Source organism: Heloderma suspectum, chromosome 5 (genome assembly GCF_057233095.1).
Source record: "Heloderma suspectum isolate Gila_16-S chromosome 5, 16-S_ref, whole genome shotgun sequence".
Classification (NCBI taxonomy): Eukaryota; Metazoa; Chordata; class Lepidosauria; order Squamata; family Helodermatidae; genus Heloderma; species Heloderma suspectum.
The window spans coordinates 100,376,294-100,390,499 of record NC_139462.1 but is presented as its reverse complement, the minus strand read 5'-3'; the positions used below and the strand labels follow the sequence as shown (position 1 = coordinate 100,390,499).

At 43.1% G+C, this 14,206-nt stretch overlaps 1 long non-coding RNA gene across 1 annotated transcript in view; it reads right to left on the bottom strand.

Annotated features, from left to right (window-relative positions):
* Positions 1–11,961, bottom strand: part of LOC146344196 (uncharacterized) — a 98,964-nt gene extending 87,003 nt beyond the window's left edge. The window contains exon 1 of the long non-coding RNA XR_014792592.1: positions 11,832–11,961. This is a non-coding gene — a long non-coding RNA (uncharacterized LOC146344196). The remainder of the gene's footprint in view (positions 1–11,831) is intronic.
* Between the last annotated feature and the right edge of the window lie 2,245 nt (positions 11,962–14,206).

Sequence of the window (14,206 nt, the reverse complement as noted above, 5' to 3'; positions counted from 1 at the left end):
AAGAGATCTCTAGTCTTTCCCATTCTGTTGTTTTCCTCGATTTCTTTGCATTGTTCATTTAAGAAGGCCTTCTTGTCTCTCCTTGCTATTCTCTGGAACTCTGCATTCAGTTGGATATATCTTCCCCTTTCTCCCTTGCTTTTCGCTTCCCTTCTTTCCTCAGCTACTTGTAAAGCCTCATCAGACAGCCACTTGGCTTTCTTGCATTTCTTTTTCTTTGGGATGGATTGAGTTGCTGCCTCCTGAACAATGTTACGGACCTCCGTCCACAGTTCCTCAGGCACTCTGTCTATCAGATCTAATCCCTGAAATCTATTCCTCACCTCCACTGTATATTCATAAGGGATATGATTTAGGTCATACCGGAATGGTTTAGTGGTTTTCCCTACATTCTTCAATTTAAGCCGAAATTTTGCAAGAAGCAGCTCATGATCTGAGCCACAGTCAGCTCCAGGTCTTGTTTTGACTGACTGTATAGAGCTTCTCCATCTTTGGCTGCAAAGGACATAATCAATCTGATTTCGATATTGACCATCTGGTGATGTCCATGTGTAGAGTCGCCTCTTGTGCTGTTGGAAAAGAGTGTTTGCTATGATCAGCGTGTTCTCTTGGCAAAACTCTATTAGTCTTTGTCCTGCTTCATTTTGTACACCAAGGCCATGCCTGCCTGTTATCCCGGTGATTTCTTGACTTCCTACTTTAGCATTCCAATCCCCTATGATGAAGAGGACGTTTTTTTTTGGTGTTAGTTCTAGAAGGTGTTGTAGGTCTTCATAGAACCGATCAACCTCAGCTTCTTCGGCCTCAGTGGTTGGGGCATAGACTTGAATTACTGTGATGTTGAATGGTTTGCCTTGGATTCGTACTGAGATCATTCTATCATTTTTAAGATTGTACCCCAGTACTGCTTTTCCCACCCTTTTGTTGACTATGAGTGCTACTCCATTTCTTCTAAGGGATTCTTGCCCACAGTAGTAGATATGATGGTCACCTGAATTAAATTCGCCCATGCCTGTCCATTTTAATTCACTGATTCCCAAGATGTCGATGTTCAATCTTGCCATCTCATGTTTGACCACCTCCAGCTTACCTTGTTTCATTGATCTGACATTCCAGGTTCCTAAACAATTGTAATTGTTCTTTACAGCATCGGATTTTCTTTTCACCACCAGACACATCCACAGCTGAGTGTTCTTTTGGCTTTGGCCCAGCCACTTCACTCTTTCTGGTGCTACTTGGAAATACCCTCTGCTCTTCCCCAGTAGTATATTGGATACCTTCCGACCTGAGGGGCTCATCTTCCAGCGTCATCTCTTTTAGCCTTGTGATATGTTCCATGGGGTTTTCTTGGCAAGAATACTGGAGTGGGTTGCCATTTCCTTCTCCAATGGACCACATTTTGTCAGAACTCTCTGCCATGACCTGTCCGTCTTGGGTGGCCCTGCACGGCATAGCTTATGGCTTCACTGAGTTACGCAAGTAGGGGTGGACGAAAGTCAGTTACCTGTCCTTGTAGCTCGTTCGCGGTGGGGGGGAGGCGCTTCGCTGCTCCCCCCGCGAAGTTCAGCCCAGGGGGGAGGCTTCCCGCCTTGCCCGGCCGAAATTCAGGCCAGGGAGGAGGCGCCTCGCCTCACCCGGCCGCGAACTCAAAAGTTTTTTTTTTTTTTAAACGCCCCCGTGATAGGCTACGTGACGATTAACGTAGCCTATCATGGCTAGATCTGCAAAGTCAGCCGTGACAGGCTACGTTAATCGTCACGTAGCCTATGACGGGTGACTTAAAAAAAAAAAAAGTGCGTACGCAAATGGCGGCCCCCATAAGGAGCCGTCATTCGCGTTCCTTATTTGGTCGCTGTAGTCTACGTAAAGATTTACGTAGACTACGGCGAAAATAAGGGCAACGCAAATAGCGAAGACTACAGCGACCAAATAAGGAACAGGAATGGCGGCTCCCTATGGGGGCCGCCATTATCTGTATGCGCTTTTTTTTTTTTTTTTAAGTCACCCGTGATAGCCTACGTGACGATTTATGTAGCCTATCACGGCTGACTTTGCAAATCTAGCCGTGATAGGCTACGTTAATCATCACGTAGCCTGTCACGGGGGCGTTTTTTTTTTCTTTGATTGGAATGGCGGCGGCGGCAGCCGGTCGAAAGACCGGCTGCCGCTCCCGCCCCGGACGAAGACCCGCCGAACCGCCGGCCGGACCCGCCGCCGGGAGGGACATTCGCCAAAGGTAAGTCCCGTCCCGGGGGGGTGCGGGGGGCGGGGGGGCGGAGAATTTCTCCCCGAAACTTATTCGGGGGGCTGAACACATTGGCGCTCGGCCCCCCGAAGTTTCGGGGAGAAATTCTCCGCCATCCCTATATGCAAGCCCCTTCGCCACAACAAGGCAGTGATCCACGAAGGGGTAATTTGGTCTAGGCAATCCATAAAGTCAACTTCAGCTGCTGTGAGGGAATCCTTGTTAAAGTTAGAAGTGATTCACAGATGGCACCTCACGCTGGTAAAGCTCCATAGCATCAACAACAGGTTATCTCCTACGGGAGCCTTCCCTGACCTGGTCCCCTCTGACGACGACTGGGAAGGCTGCCGTAGGTGTTAGAAAGAGAGTTGTGGATTTGTGATGTAACACTGTATTATAGCAGAAGTGAAGAGGGAAGAAGCACCGTGGATTAATGACAAAGAAGGTGGAGGCAAGCTCCAGTGCTCGAAAAAGCAACATGTATTGTGCTCAACAAGTTTCGGAACGTCTCCTTCTTCAGGAGCTATTTAAAGCCATTCAGTCTCTTGTTCTAAAATGAACATTCTCTGGATGCTTGTACATGCTACTCCTAAAGCCTATGTGAGAGCAAGACGCTTTGGGAGTAGTGTGTACAAGCCTCCAGAGAAAAGAATTACTGTTCATTTTAGAACAAGGGCTCCTTCACACTGGGCTTTGATCTGTGACTGAGATTGTTCCTTCATGGAAGCTTGCGGGCTCTTTACATGATGCAGTGATCATCCCAGGCGTCTCCTGCACTAAATGCTCTTTGTTCTGTTTTTAAATAGATCACAGATAATGAGCTGTCAAATTACCCCGCTGTGTTCCGCTTCAGTTCCCTATGTCAAAAGAGTAAAAGCATCAAGAAGAGGAGAGAGATCAATGTAAGATAATGGAAGACTCAGATACGGGGAAGAAGGAGGGGGAAGAGGGTGGGGGGAAAGGGAACATGTGAAAAAGGGAGTCGTTGTGATCCTGCATTTAAAACGAAAGCAGAAAGCCCCGTTTTAAATGCACGATTTTAGGCTGGTGTAGAGATGCCCCAAGAGACTGAATGGCTTTAAACAGCTCCTGAAGAAGAAGACATTCCAAAATATGTAGAGCACAATAAATTTTGCGTCTGGGAGCACTGGAGCCTGCCTCCCCCTTCTTTGTTGACACTGTATTATAGTCAAAGCAGGAGCAGGAGAGACCCTTTTGAGGGTGCCATTATTCACAGACACAGACATTTGTCAGGTGCATTCTCCTGTACTGCCCCCAAACTATGGATTGGAATCCTTCAAGAACCATCATTGCCCCCCCCCCCGGCCCTTAGAAAGAGTACAAAGATGTATCTCTTCAAGTTAGTCTTTTTAAAAAATGTAGTTTTAAGATTTTAATACTTTTACTGTTTCTCATGTTCTTGTTTTTATTATTTTGAAGTTTCATTGGCTTAAAATGTTGTATGCAGCTTTCATTGCTTTTTAGCAGATGAGGCGATGTTGTTGTTGTTATTGTTATTTTACAAGTTGTTTGTGACTGTTCATCTTGACCCAGAGCTAGTCCTGCATTGTATTTTCAAAAAATGTGAAGATCCTTTCTTGCAACAAAGAACTATTTATATTTTTTTCCTAGCCAAGGTCAAACAGAAGATATAATTTTCCTGAACAATTAAAACCAAAGAAAAATAAGAAATCAGGGAAGAACTGCAACTTTTACAGAGGAGATCAGTACTATATATATCATTAAAGTAATTTATAAAACAATACTTAAAACTTCAGAAGAAAATGTACAAACATAAGTAAATTGGTAAACAAAGCAATTTTCAAATTCACAGCGATGAATGCAATTTTCAAATTCACAGCGATGATAATCACAAAATGAAGTCAGATAAAACATTTCATAACCCTGTTATACATTTTCAATCTCAGATTACAAGGGTAATTGACTAAAGTTAATATTATTGTTTACCAAACACATTTCAACTGGATAGTCTTCTTCAGTAGCAAATTTAAAAACTTTGAATGACTGGTTTAGCATGGATCCAGAGAACCCAGTATCCAAATAAGTACTACTCAGAATAGATGCAGGAGGACAGGTGAACTGATAGTGGAGATAATTTCCTGAAAGTGTATGGAAATCTAAGTGAAGCTTCCTGCTTCAATATTTGAATGTAACATTTTCACTCAGACCCTACAGGTCTGAGCAGAGGAATATCTGTATTTCACAGTATTCACTCTAACTATAAGCAACTATCCTGAGTGTAATCTGAGATGGAAAATTTGTAACAGGATGACCTTCACCAATATCAGCCTGCCTGCACTTTAAGAGAGGCCCTTCTCATTTGCACACCCGTGAGAGCAGTCAGGTGGGTGATCACACGAGAGGACCTTCTCTGCAGTGGCCCCACACCTTTTGAACAAGTTGCCATCAGAGGTCCGCCATGCTGTCATTGAAGGCTTTTAAGAAGACCTTGAAAGTAGGGATGTATGAAGTCACTTACCTTTCCGAGGATTATGTTCATGGTGGGAGGGAGGTGTTCCATCCCTCCCCCTGGAATCCTCGACGGGGGGGGGAGGCGATCCGGTCCTCCCCCCCGGAATCCTCGATGGCCGGCTGTGCTCCTTGGCAGCGGAGCAGCCGGCCAGGCCCAGGCCAGAGCCATCCGCAGCTGGATTTCCGGCTGCAGAGGGCTCTGGGTAAAAAAAGGCACCCCCCCACACACGTATGCAAATGGCGGCAGCTACGTCTGCCGCCATTTGCGTTCCTTATTTTTCACCGTCTTAGTCTACGTAAATGTTTACGTAGACTATTACGGTGAAAATAAAGGGGAACGCAAATAGCGTAGTGGGCGCTATTTGCGTCCCTTTTTGATTCGCCGTTTTAGCCTACGTAAATATTTACGTAGGCTAAAACGGGGTATCAAAAAGGGATGCAAATAGCGCCCACTACACTATTTGCGTTCCCCTTTATTTTCACCGTAATAGTCTATGTAAATATTTACGTAGACTAAGACGGCGAAGAATAAGGAACACAAATGGCGGTGGCCGTAGCCGCCGCCATTTGCGTACGGGGTTTTTTTTTTTAAACTGGGATGTGATAGGCTATGTAAGTCTTTACGTAGCCTATCACGTCTCTGTAACCCCCCCCCGACAAGACTGCAAATGGCGGCGGTGGCAGCTGGTCGGAAGACCAGCTGCTGCAGCCGCTGCAGCCGCCACCGCCACCACCGCTGCCGGAGCCACCGCCGCCCGGAACATCCGTCCCAGGTAAGTCTCATCCCAGGGGGGATCTGTGGGGGAGTGGGGGGGCAAGCCGTTCTGCCACAGATTTCGGGGGGCCGAATGCACTGGCATTCAGCCTCACTGAGATCCATGGTGGAATTCTCTGACATCCCTACTTGAAAGCATATTATTTTACCATGGCTTTCTCTTGATATGACTGCTATTGTTGCTGTTACTGCCATGCTGGTTTTATTGTTGGCTTTTGTTGTTGTTTTTATTTTTTTATCGCTTTTAACATTTCAACTGTTTTTTATGTATTTTATTGCTGTAAGCTGCCTTGGGAAGGCTTCTGCCCTGGAAGGTGGCCAGAACATGTTTTAAACAAACAAATATTATTTATCTGACTTCAACACATTTTGTGTATCACTGTGGATTTTAACATTGGGTTGCTGTTATTTTGTATATCTATATTTGTATCTTTTGTTGGGCAGTTTTAACTATGTTTTTATAAATTATTTTAATGGCATTGTACTGATCTCCTGTGTAAAATTTACAGTCCCGATTTCTCTCTTTTTTTCTTTACATTTTTACTAGCAGCAGCTAGAATGGTGATCACCAAGGACTGGAAAGCTGCTTCTGGTGTCACAGTACAATGACTGCCATTTTTCTGGAAGAAAGGTGGGACGAAAGATAAATACATACATACATAAATCATGTTGGATATGAATTTGGCAAATTGCTCTAGTTGAGAAGTTAATGCATCAAAGTAGATTGGCGAGGGGGGCAGCTGAACAGGACCACTTCTTGGAAACATAGTTTCTCTTAGAGTGCAATCCTATGCATGTTTAGATGGAAAAAAGTTCTACAACTCCCAGCATGCCCCAGCCAGCCATGCTGGTTGGGGCATGCTGGGAGTCATAGGACTTTTTCTGTTTAAACATGCATAGGATTGCGCCCTTAATCTCATACAGAAGTAAGGGGACAGCAGAACAGTTTCCCCTGCCCAGTCTTCTCATATGTTGTTCTGGAAGGACTCTATATTTTGACAAGACTAATGTGAGTACTAATTGAATTTAAAGTGTACAGAGCTCACAATTCACAAAAAATCAACACTCTGAACATGGTTTATTATTTATTTATTTATTTTATAGTTTTGTTTAGTTTCTAACTTTTAAATGAGAAGATCAATAAAAAATATTTTTAAAAGGAAATAAAGGAACGAAAAATGATTGACACACAAAAGTCCCATCCAGAAAGATGAGAAGAAACCTAGAAAAGAATGGGGAGAGGGGCAGAAGCAGGATTAGACAGAGAGAAAAGAAGAAGAGAATGATCAACAGTGTTGATTAAGAAGGTTGAGAAAAACAATGGGAAAATGACATTTTTAAAAAGCAAAAGAAAGTTAACAAGAGAAAGGAAAGCAGTTTCAATTGTATGTGAAGGATGAAAACCAAAATGAAAAGGAGCTGAAAGAGAGTTACTAAGGTACTCAAGACATGGATGATAACTAGACAAAGGAAAAGAAGACAAACAAGACATTTTTTGGAAGACAAGAAATCACAGCAGACTTACACTCGGTAGGAAATATCCCAGTAGAAAGAGAAAGATTGAAAATATAGAAAGGAGAAGCATAGAGGAGCAAAAGGGCAATCTGCTTTTAAAAACAGATAAACGAAACAGATCAAATGAATAAGTACTAGATTTGGAAGAATTCAGAAAAGAAGAAAGGCCATCAAGAGAAACTGGAGAAAACAAAGAAAAAGATGAAGAAACCTGAGCAGGAGCTAATCGTGCTGTGGCACATGATGACTTAGAGGAAAACTGTTCAGAAAGAATTATTGAACAGAGGTTGCTTTGTCAAAAAAATATAGTGTAAAATCTTCAGAAGAGAGTGTTAACTATTGGGTACAAACAACAAGGGATAAGAAGAAACTCACTGAATAAAATAAGATTTCTTAGCCAAAGACAGAGCAGAGGAGAAAGAGGAAAGCATAAGCTTTATCATGAAGAGAATCAGAGGTCTGAGAAAACACATTCCTTTAAAGAGGAGAACTAGGCTCCTCTGTAAAGGAACTAACCAGGTATAATTGACAAGTAAGCCAAAACAGGAGGGGGACAATAATCTCCTCAGAAAAAGAGGAGAAAAAGAAGCAACAGTAGATGATAAATCAGAATTAAAGGAGGAAACAGTGACATCAACAGTAGAAAAAAGGTCATGAATGGAAAAAGCCTATAGTTGCAAAGGCTAGACATCAAGAAATGGCTTAGAAACAGTAGGAGGGGAGAAGATCAAGCAAAGAGTAACGGAAATTAAATGTCTCAAATATGGTATAAGGCATATTAGAAAACTCAAATGAGAGCACAAACAGATAACAATTAAATTAAGGGTTTGACCAGCTGAGTGAGTACCACCAGAAGGAAAATGAGAGGCAAGCAAAGTAAAAAAAAGAAAAAAGAAAAAAAGGAAGGTCCCAGGATCAGGTGTTTGATCAATAGATAAATGAAATTCACCAACTAATAAGCTAGCAGAAGGTGCCAAGACAGATGAAAGCCAGGGCTCGAAGTGAGAAAAGGACATAGATCAGAACAATGATAAAGAACAAAAAGGACCATTAGCAGGAAAAAAGTAATAAAAATAGCATTAAATTCAAAAGAAGAAGAGACGCACGAATAAGAAATTATAGTAGAAATACAATGGCAGCATGATGACAAAAAAGAAAATCCAACCACCTGCCTCACTACTAGAGGAATAATAAACCAAAAGACAATGCAGCAGATGAAACCATATCAGAAGCAGAGTTTAAAGACTCAGTCAGTTCAAGATGAATAAAACAAAAGGAAAGAAATAAGATATGAACAACAGGGAACTTATTCATGAGAGAATGGCAAGTCAGTATTGCACATGAAAAGAAAAATAATTAAATTAAACAAGATTAAAGGGATTAAATTGAAGCACAGTGAAATCAGGAAGTTACTGGGCCCAGGTTACAAGTTAAGAGCAAATGTTTAATCAAAAACCAACAAATCCCATCAATTTGTCCTGCCAAAGGTGGTAAAGCCCTAGGCAAGCAACAATGGATGGGCTTCCTCACTCCCCCATGCCTGTGACAAGTGGAACAAAATCTGGTGGTCAAAATGGTAAGTAAGATGTCCAGTGGGCAAGTTTTTGAAAAGGAAAAATTGATACTACTGAGAAGCTAGTAAACAAATGCACAACTGTCTGATTATGGAGTAGACTGAACAGCCACAAATCAACAACTGGATGATCTTAACCTCCTATACACCTTCTCAGCCAAGGTATAAAGGCAGGCCCCACCACCGGTCCTCTTCTCCATCTCACAAGATAAAACTACCTTTGGCTATCACATCGTTATGCCATAACTAGATTTAATTTATGTATTTGGATTTGATTTTATTCTGCTCCATCTCAGAGGCTCTGGTCCATTTACAAAACAATCCAAGATATACAACAGCCACAATAAAACATTTAAAAAGCTGAGCCTCTAGATTGACAGCTCAACTCCATCTGAGCCCTCCATCTCAATCCCTGTAACTTGTCGTTATAAATTAAGTACATTTGATTGGAGGCAAAATTATGTAAAAGCCATTAGAGGTCCAAACTGTGAACCCTGGCAATGGAGTCATCTGTTACCTTCACTCATTATTAGAAATGTTGTCAGAAATTGTGAAAAAGGAGGAAGAGTAAGAAAGGATGAACATTCACTCAGAGGCTAGTTTTATGCATCTATTATTTTTGTACATTTTGTAGTTACAAAACTAATTTTCTTTTCCTCTTGGATAATCTTGGCTTTTCTCAGAACCATGACACTTTATAAGACTTGTTCATATATGTGTGGCCCACTCAAAGCATTCTGCCTGTATTTTCCAAAGTCGAGTAAAAAAGTAAGGGGCTTTGCTGTTTCCTATCAGGCCTGAATATAATCCTGTCATAAATGCAGGTGATAGTTTAATTATTTGTGGTTCAAAAAGCTTTTCCTCTTGCGACAAGGAAGAGAGAGACTAAATATACATTTGTGAGCTTCAGTGAAGCCAGTAATAAAGACTAATACCAAAAACAGTATTGGACTAGCCTAGGTAAATTAAATATGCAATGTTAAGATCGATTTGGGAAGAAATGAAAGAGTTGCTTGACACAGAATGTGCTAAATGGAATTAGTGGAATGAAAGAACAGTCTTCCCTAGGTATGGTTCAAAACAAAGGCCTGCTAGCTCATCTCTTAGTGCTTAGTCACAGACACACACACACACACACACACACACAACTGCTGATTTCTCTACACTTTATTATGGAAGACTGAATGACTGGCAGCTGAGAGTTGGTCTAGACATTACATTCGCCATGGGGATGATTTCCCATCTTCCATGGCATATAATCTATTAGCACACGCCACATGAGCTGGGGCCATCCATAGGGAGTTCCCCCCGCTACACACATCAGTGATGATTTCTGGAAGGGGAGGGAGGGAGATCTAATGGAAAATATGCCCAAGGGGAAGGAATTAGTTCTCCGTGGCAAATATAAATGTGAGACATACTCAGGAGAGAACTGCCTCCATTGAAAAGTACTGTATTGACAGTGAAATGAGGTGGAATAAAAATCCTCTCTGTGTTGTTCCTGTCTCAGATACCACACTCACCCATGCAAGTCATCACTGCAAAGCTCAGTGAGTACCTTCCGACTTCCTTAAAACATCATCAAACCAAATGACCCATTCTTATACAGCAGGGATGGGCAACTTGTGGCCCTCCAAGTATTTTGGCCTACAGCTCCCATCAGCCCTGGCCAGCATAGCCAGTGCTGAGGCATCATGGGAGTTGTGGGCCAAAACATCTGGAGGGCACAAGTTGCTCACCCCTTTTGTACATTGTCCCATGTTTATTGATGGGACTGTATAGATAACAAATAATAAGAATAATCCCTGGTGCATCTCTTTTGCTTTAAAAGAACTATATCATAAAAGGAATAGGCTATTACTCTTTGAAGATGCGCATTACTTCCTGTTACCAAACTTGGGAAGGTGAATTCTGTTGGAGGGATTGGGGCCATGAGTCACTTAACCTCAACTTGAAGGGTTAATATGTACCTGAGTCAGGTGGGAGTGGTCTCTGGGAGATCGTATTGCCCTCTTCCTTGTCTCCTCCCTCTACTCTCCTGCTGTTCTTCCCACTTCCTCCTGCAAGGGATTATGACCATGAGGTAGGGATGTCAGAGAATTCTGCGATGGATCTTGGTGAGGCCGAATGCCAGTGCATTTGGCCCCCCGAAATCCATCATGGAATGAAGCCCCCGCCACCCCCACCCCACGAAAGGCGCGCGAAATGGAGCACTTACCTGCTCCCATCCATGCTGCTTTGCGAATGGCGGCCATCCTGTGGCCACCATTTGCTTCCTCCTCTTCATACCCATGATAAGCTATATAAATACTTATGTAGCCTATCACGGCTAATGCAGGGATGCCATTTGCGTCCCTGCGGAGGCCGTGATAGGCTACATAATTATTTACATAGCCTATCATGGCAGGGGTGGGGAAAAACCCAGCATACGCAAATGGAACCAGCTACCGCCATTTGCGTACACTGTTTTTTTCCCCCTCTGCCGTGATAGGCTACATAACTATTTACATAGCCTATCACGGCAGGGGAAAAAAAAAACCCAGCGTATGCAAATGGCGGTGGCTACCGCCATTTGCGTACACTGGGGTTTTTCCCCCTGCCGTGATAGGCTACGTAAATATTTATGTAGCCTATCATGGCTCAATACAGGGATACAAATGGCGGCGGCTATGACAGCCGCCATTTGCATCCCTACAGGGCTGCCCAGCGGCTGGATGTCCGGCTGCGGGCGGCCAGAGCTGGCCGGCGGCTCTACGGCTTGGGGCAGGATTCCGAGGGAAGGGACGGAGCGCCTCCCCCCCATCGAGGATTCCGGGGGGAGGGACGGAGTGCCTCCCCCCCACTGCAGATTGCCCGGCGTGGAGCCAGGTAGGTGTTTCATACATCCCTACCATGAGGCTGACCTCAGCCAACTTACCTCGAGATGTAAGCTTTTTATATCTCAACTAAGTCTGTTCTTAACGCACCACTTGAGTGTGTTTTGTCTACATCCGTGGCTACTGATGGGGGGCTGATTTGGACTTCAAATTGTGCCATGCTAACCTGAACAACAGGGGAAAATTCAGGAGGAGCAATAGCACTAGGGCTGAGATGAAAACAGTCCTCCCCAGTCAATCTCCCCAGCAGATGGGACTCCTGAACATCTTCAAACCATTCAGCTATTTAAGACCCAGCAGCCCCATCAGACCAGAGTTTGGCCTACTGAGAAGCCACAGTCCTAAGCTTCCTACCTTAGGCAGAAATTCACTTCTGGTAAGGCAGTCACCATCTGTTCCGAGGAATCCAAGACTGTAGATTAGAAGTACTCTGAGGCTTCTAAGAAGAGAAAGTTGTCTCCTGTGCTTTGTCGTGGTTTCAAGGAACTATGACTCAGACCATTTTTTTTTTTAGTCTTGAGGATAAAGACTTTGTTATATCTCTGGCATTTTCTTGGCTGCTATTAACACTGCCTTTGTTACTTAGTCTTCACTTGGCACTGTGCCTAGCAACAAAGCCTAATTTTCTTTGAACTAGCATGGAGGGAACCCAGCTGTGGCCCTGCCAGATGACATGAAATAAAGAAAGAAAACAAAGCATTTACTTGCAAGTCCAGTTCTGTCTGTGGACAGGCCTTTCCATTATTAGCCTAGAGCGCTAACAAGCTAAATACTACTACTAGCCGGTAACAGATATATATTCTACATTCTGCTTCAATAATACACTCCTCCTCTCTCCTCCACAAATGAAAAGCTTCAGCATGATGGATGGATGACAGCATGCTCATGTGAATAGCCTGGGAGGTAGCTGGCCTAGATCAACCTCTAAATCTTTCTGGGAATTTAAGCTGATTCCCTCGTCTTATGTATATCCTTCTTTCAGGGAACTCAGCTTTCTTTAGGCTGGCAATCAGGCTTTTGGCTGGTTCAATATTTCATACTGTTCAAGGAAAATTAACTTAAAAGCAAAGTCTGACTACCCAACTTGCTGAGTATCAGCAAAGCAAATGAGCTCATGTATCTGAAGTCAAACTATTGCCTACCGTTCCTTGCCCACCAACCATCTAGCCGCAACTGCCATGACCTTCTTTTGTTCCTCCTTTTGTGCAACCCCCACCCTCCAAAACAGGATGTCATTTCTTGCAAAGCATGAAGTGTGACAACTTTGAAAACCTCAGCCTTCAAAGCTCTGCAGAATTAATGAATTAATTAAAATGTAGTTCATTTTCATAATGGGCTGGGCAATGGAGGCCTTTGACTTAACTTGCCAGTTTGCCTTTCTCTGTTTCTGGTATCTGCTGCGATCATATGAGAATGAAAGCTGATATGTATTTCAAGAGACCATTCTACCTTTCAAGTTCAGATACCATCTTGACCTCCACAGCCATTTTCAAGGGGATGGGTGGGAGAATAAGCAAAATATATTTTAATGCAGGGGTGGGCAACTTTAGGTGGTCCAGGGACCAACCCCCCCCACTCTGGTGCTGGCCACACTCTTGCCACAGTGACCAAAAATGGCTTGAAAATAAATTAAAGTTGTCCTTAGTAAGCCCCTGTAGTGGGTTGTCTCTGAATTTTGGCAGCAAACCACCATTTCTTTTCTTTTTCCCCACAATCTTTTGGGGGCAATGGGAGCATCAGGGGCCACATGGGGGGTACATGAGTGCCACAGGCCACATGTTGCCCACCCATTGTAAAACAATACCCCTTGTGAGCATTGAGAGATCACAATGTACATTTACAGCGTAACTGTTGAATTTGAATACCTGCACCCATTTTCAAGGAATTCATAGTGTATTGTAATATATCTGCCTTAAAGATTGAGATTTCAAGTTGAACCCCAGCGTAACCCTGGAATCCATTATCAAGGAGGACAAAAAAGCTAAAACAACAACAACAGTGCAATGCCCTGTCTTGTTCGGGCATCGAGATATTGCATTGACATTTCCTATGTACTACAGATGGGGGAGAATTCATTCAGTTTGCATGTTGGCAAGAACTTCCCAAATACGAACTTCCCAAATGTGAACCAAAATGTAGTTCTTCTTTGGCATTCACATTTCTCAGAATTTTGCAATGCATTACTCTGAATGAAAAATGTATGCAAAAATGTGTATATTAGGGGGAAATATGCACAAAAATGAGTATATTAGGCAAAAATATGCACAAAAATGCAGAAGTATTTGGAAATGATGTGGAAATGGGATGGAATGACCTAAGGATTGGAAAAATGAGAAACTGAGAGAAACTGAAATTGAGAGATTCATCCATCCCTACTGTGTACTTCCATAGCATGATTTTTTGTTTGAAATTTGAATGCCTCTGCACATAATGTAAAGATGCACAACACGTTGTGAAGTGATATCTGAAGTGAGTAGAAATGTGCTTCGCATATCCCTTTATTTCCATGAGGGAGGTTCACATGAACTCCTCCATGTATTCAATGAGTGCACACAGTGGGGGTGGAGGTCACATGTGTTAGCCCCACCCACTGCTGGAGCTGCACACTGTCTCCATCTTCTCCTGATGTACGTCCATTAGACATTTGTGAGAAAGAGTTCTCCATGCATATGAATGTGCATATGGAGAGCTCCTATACTATAGGAGAGGTCCTAACTGGGTAGCATCCC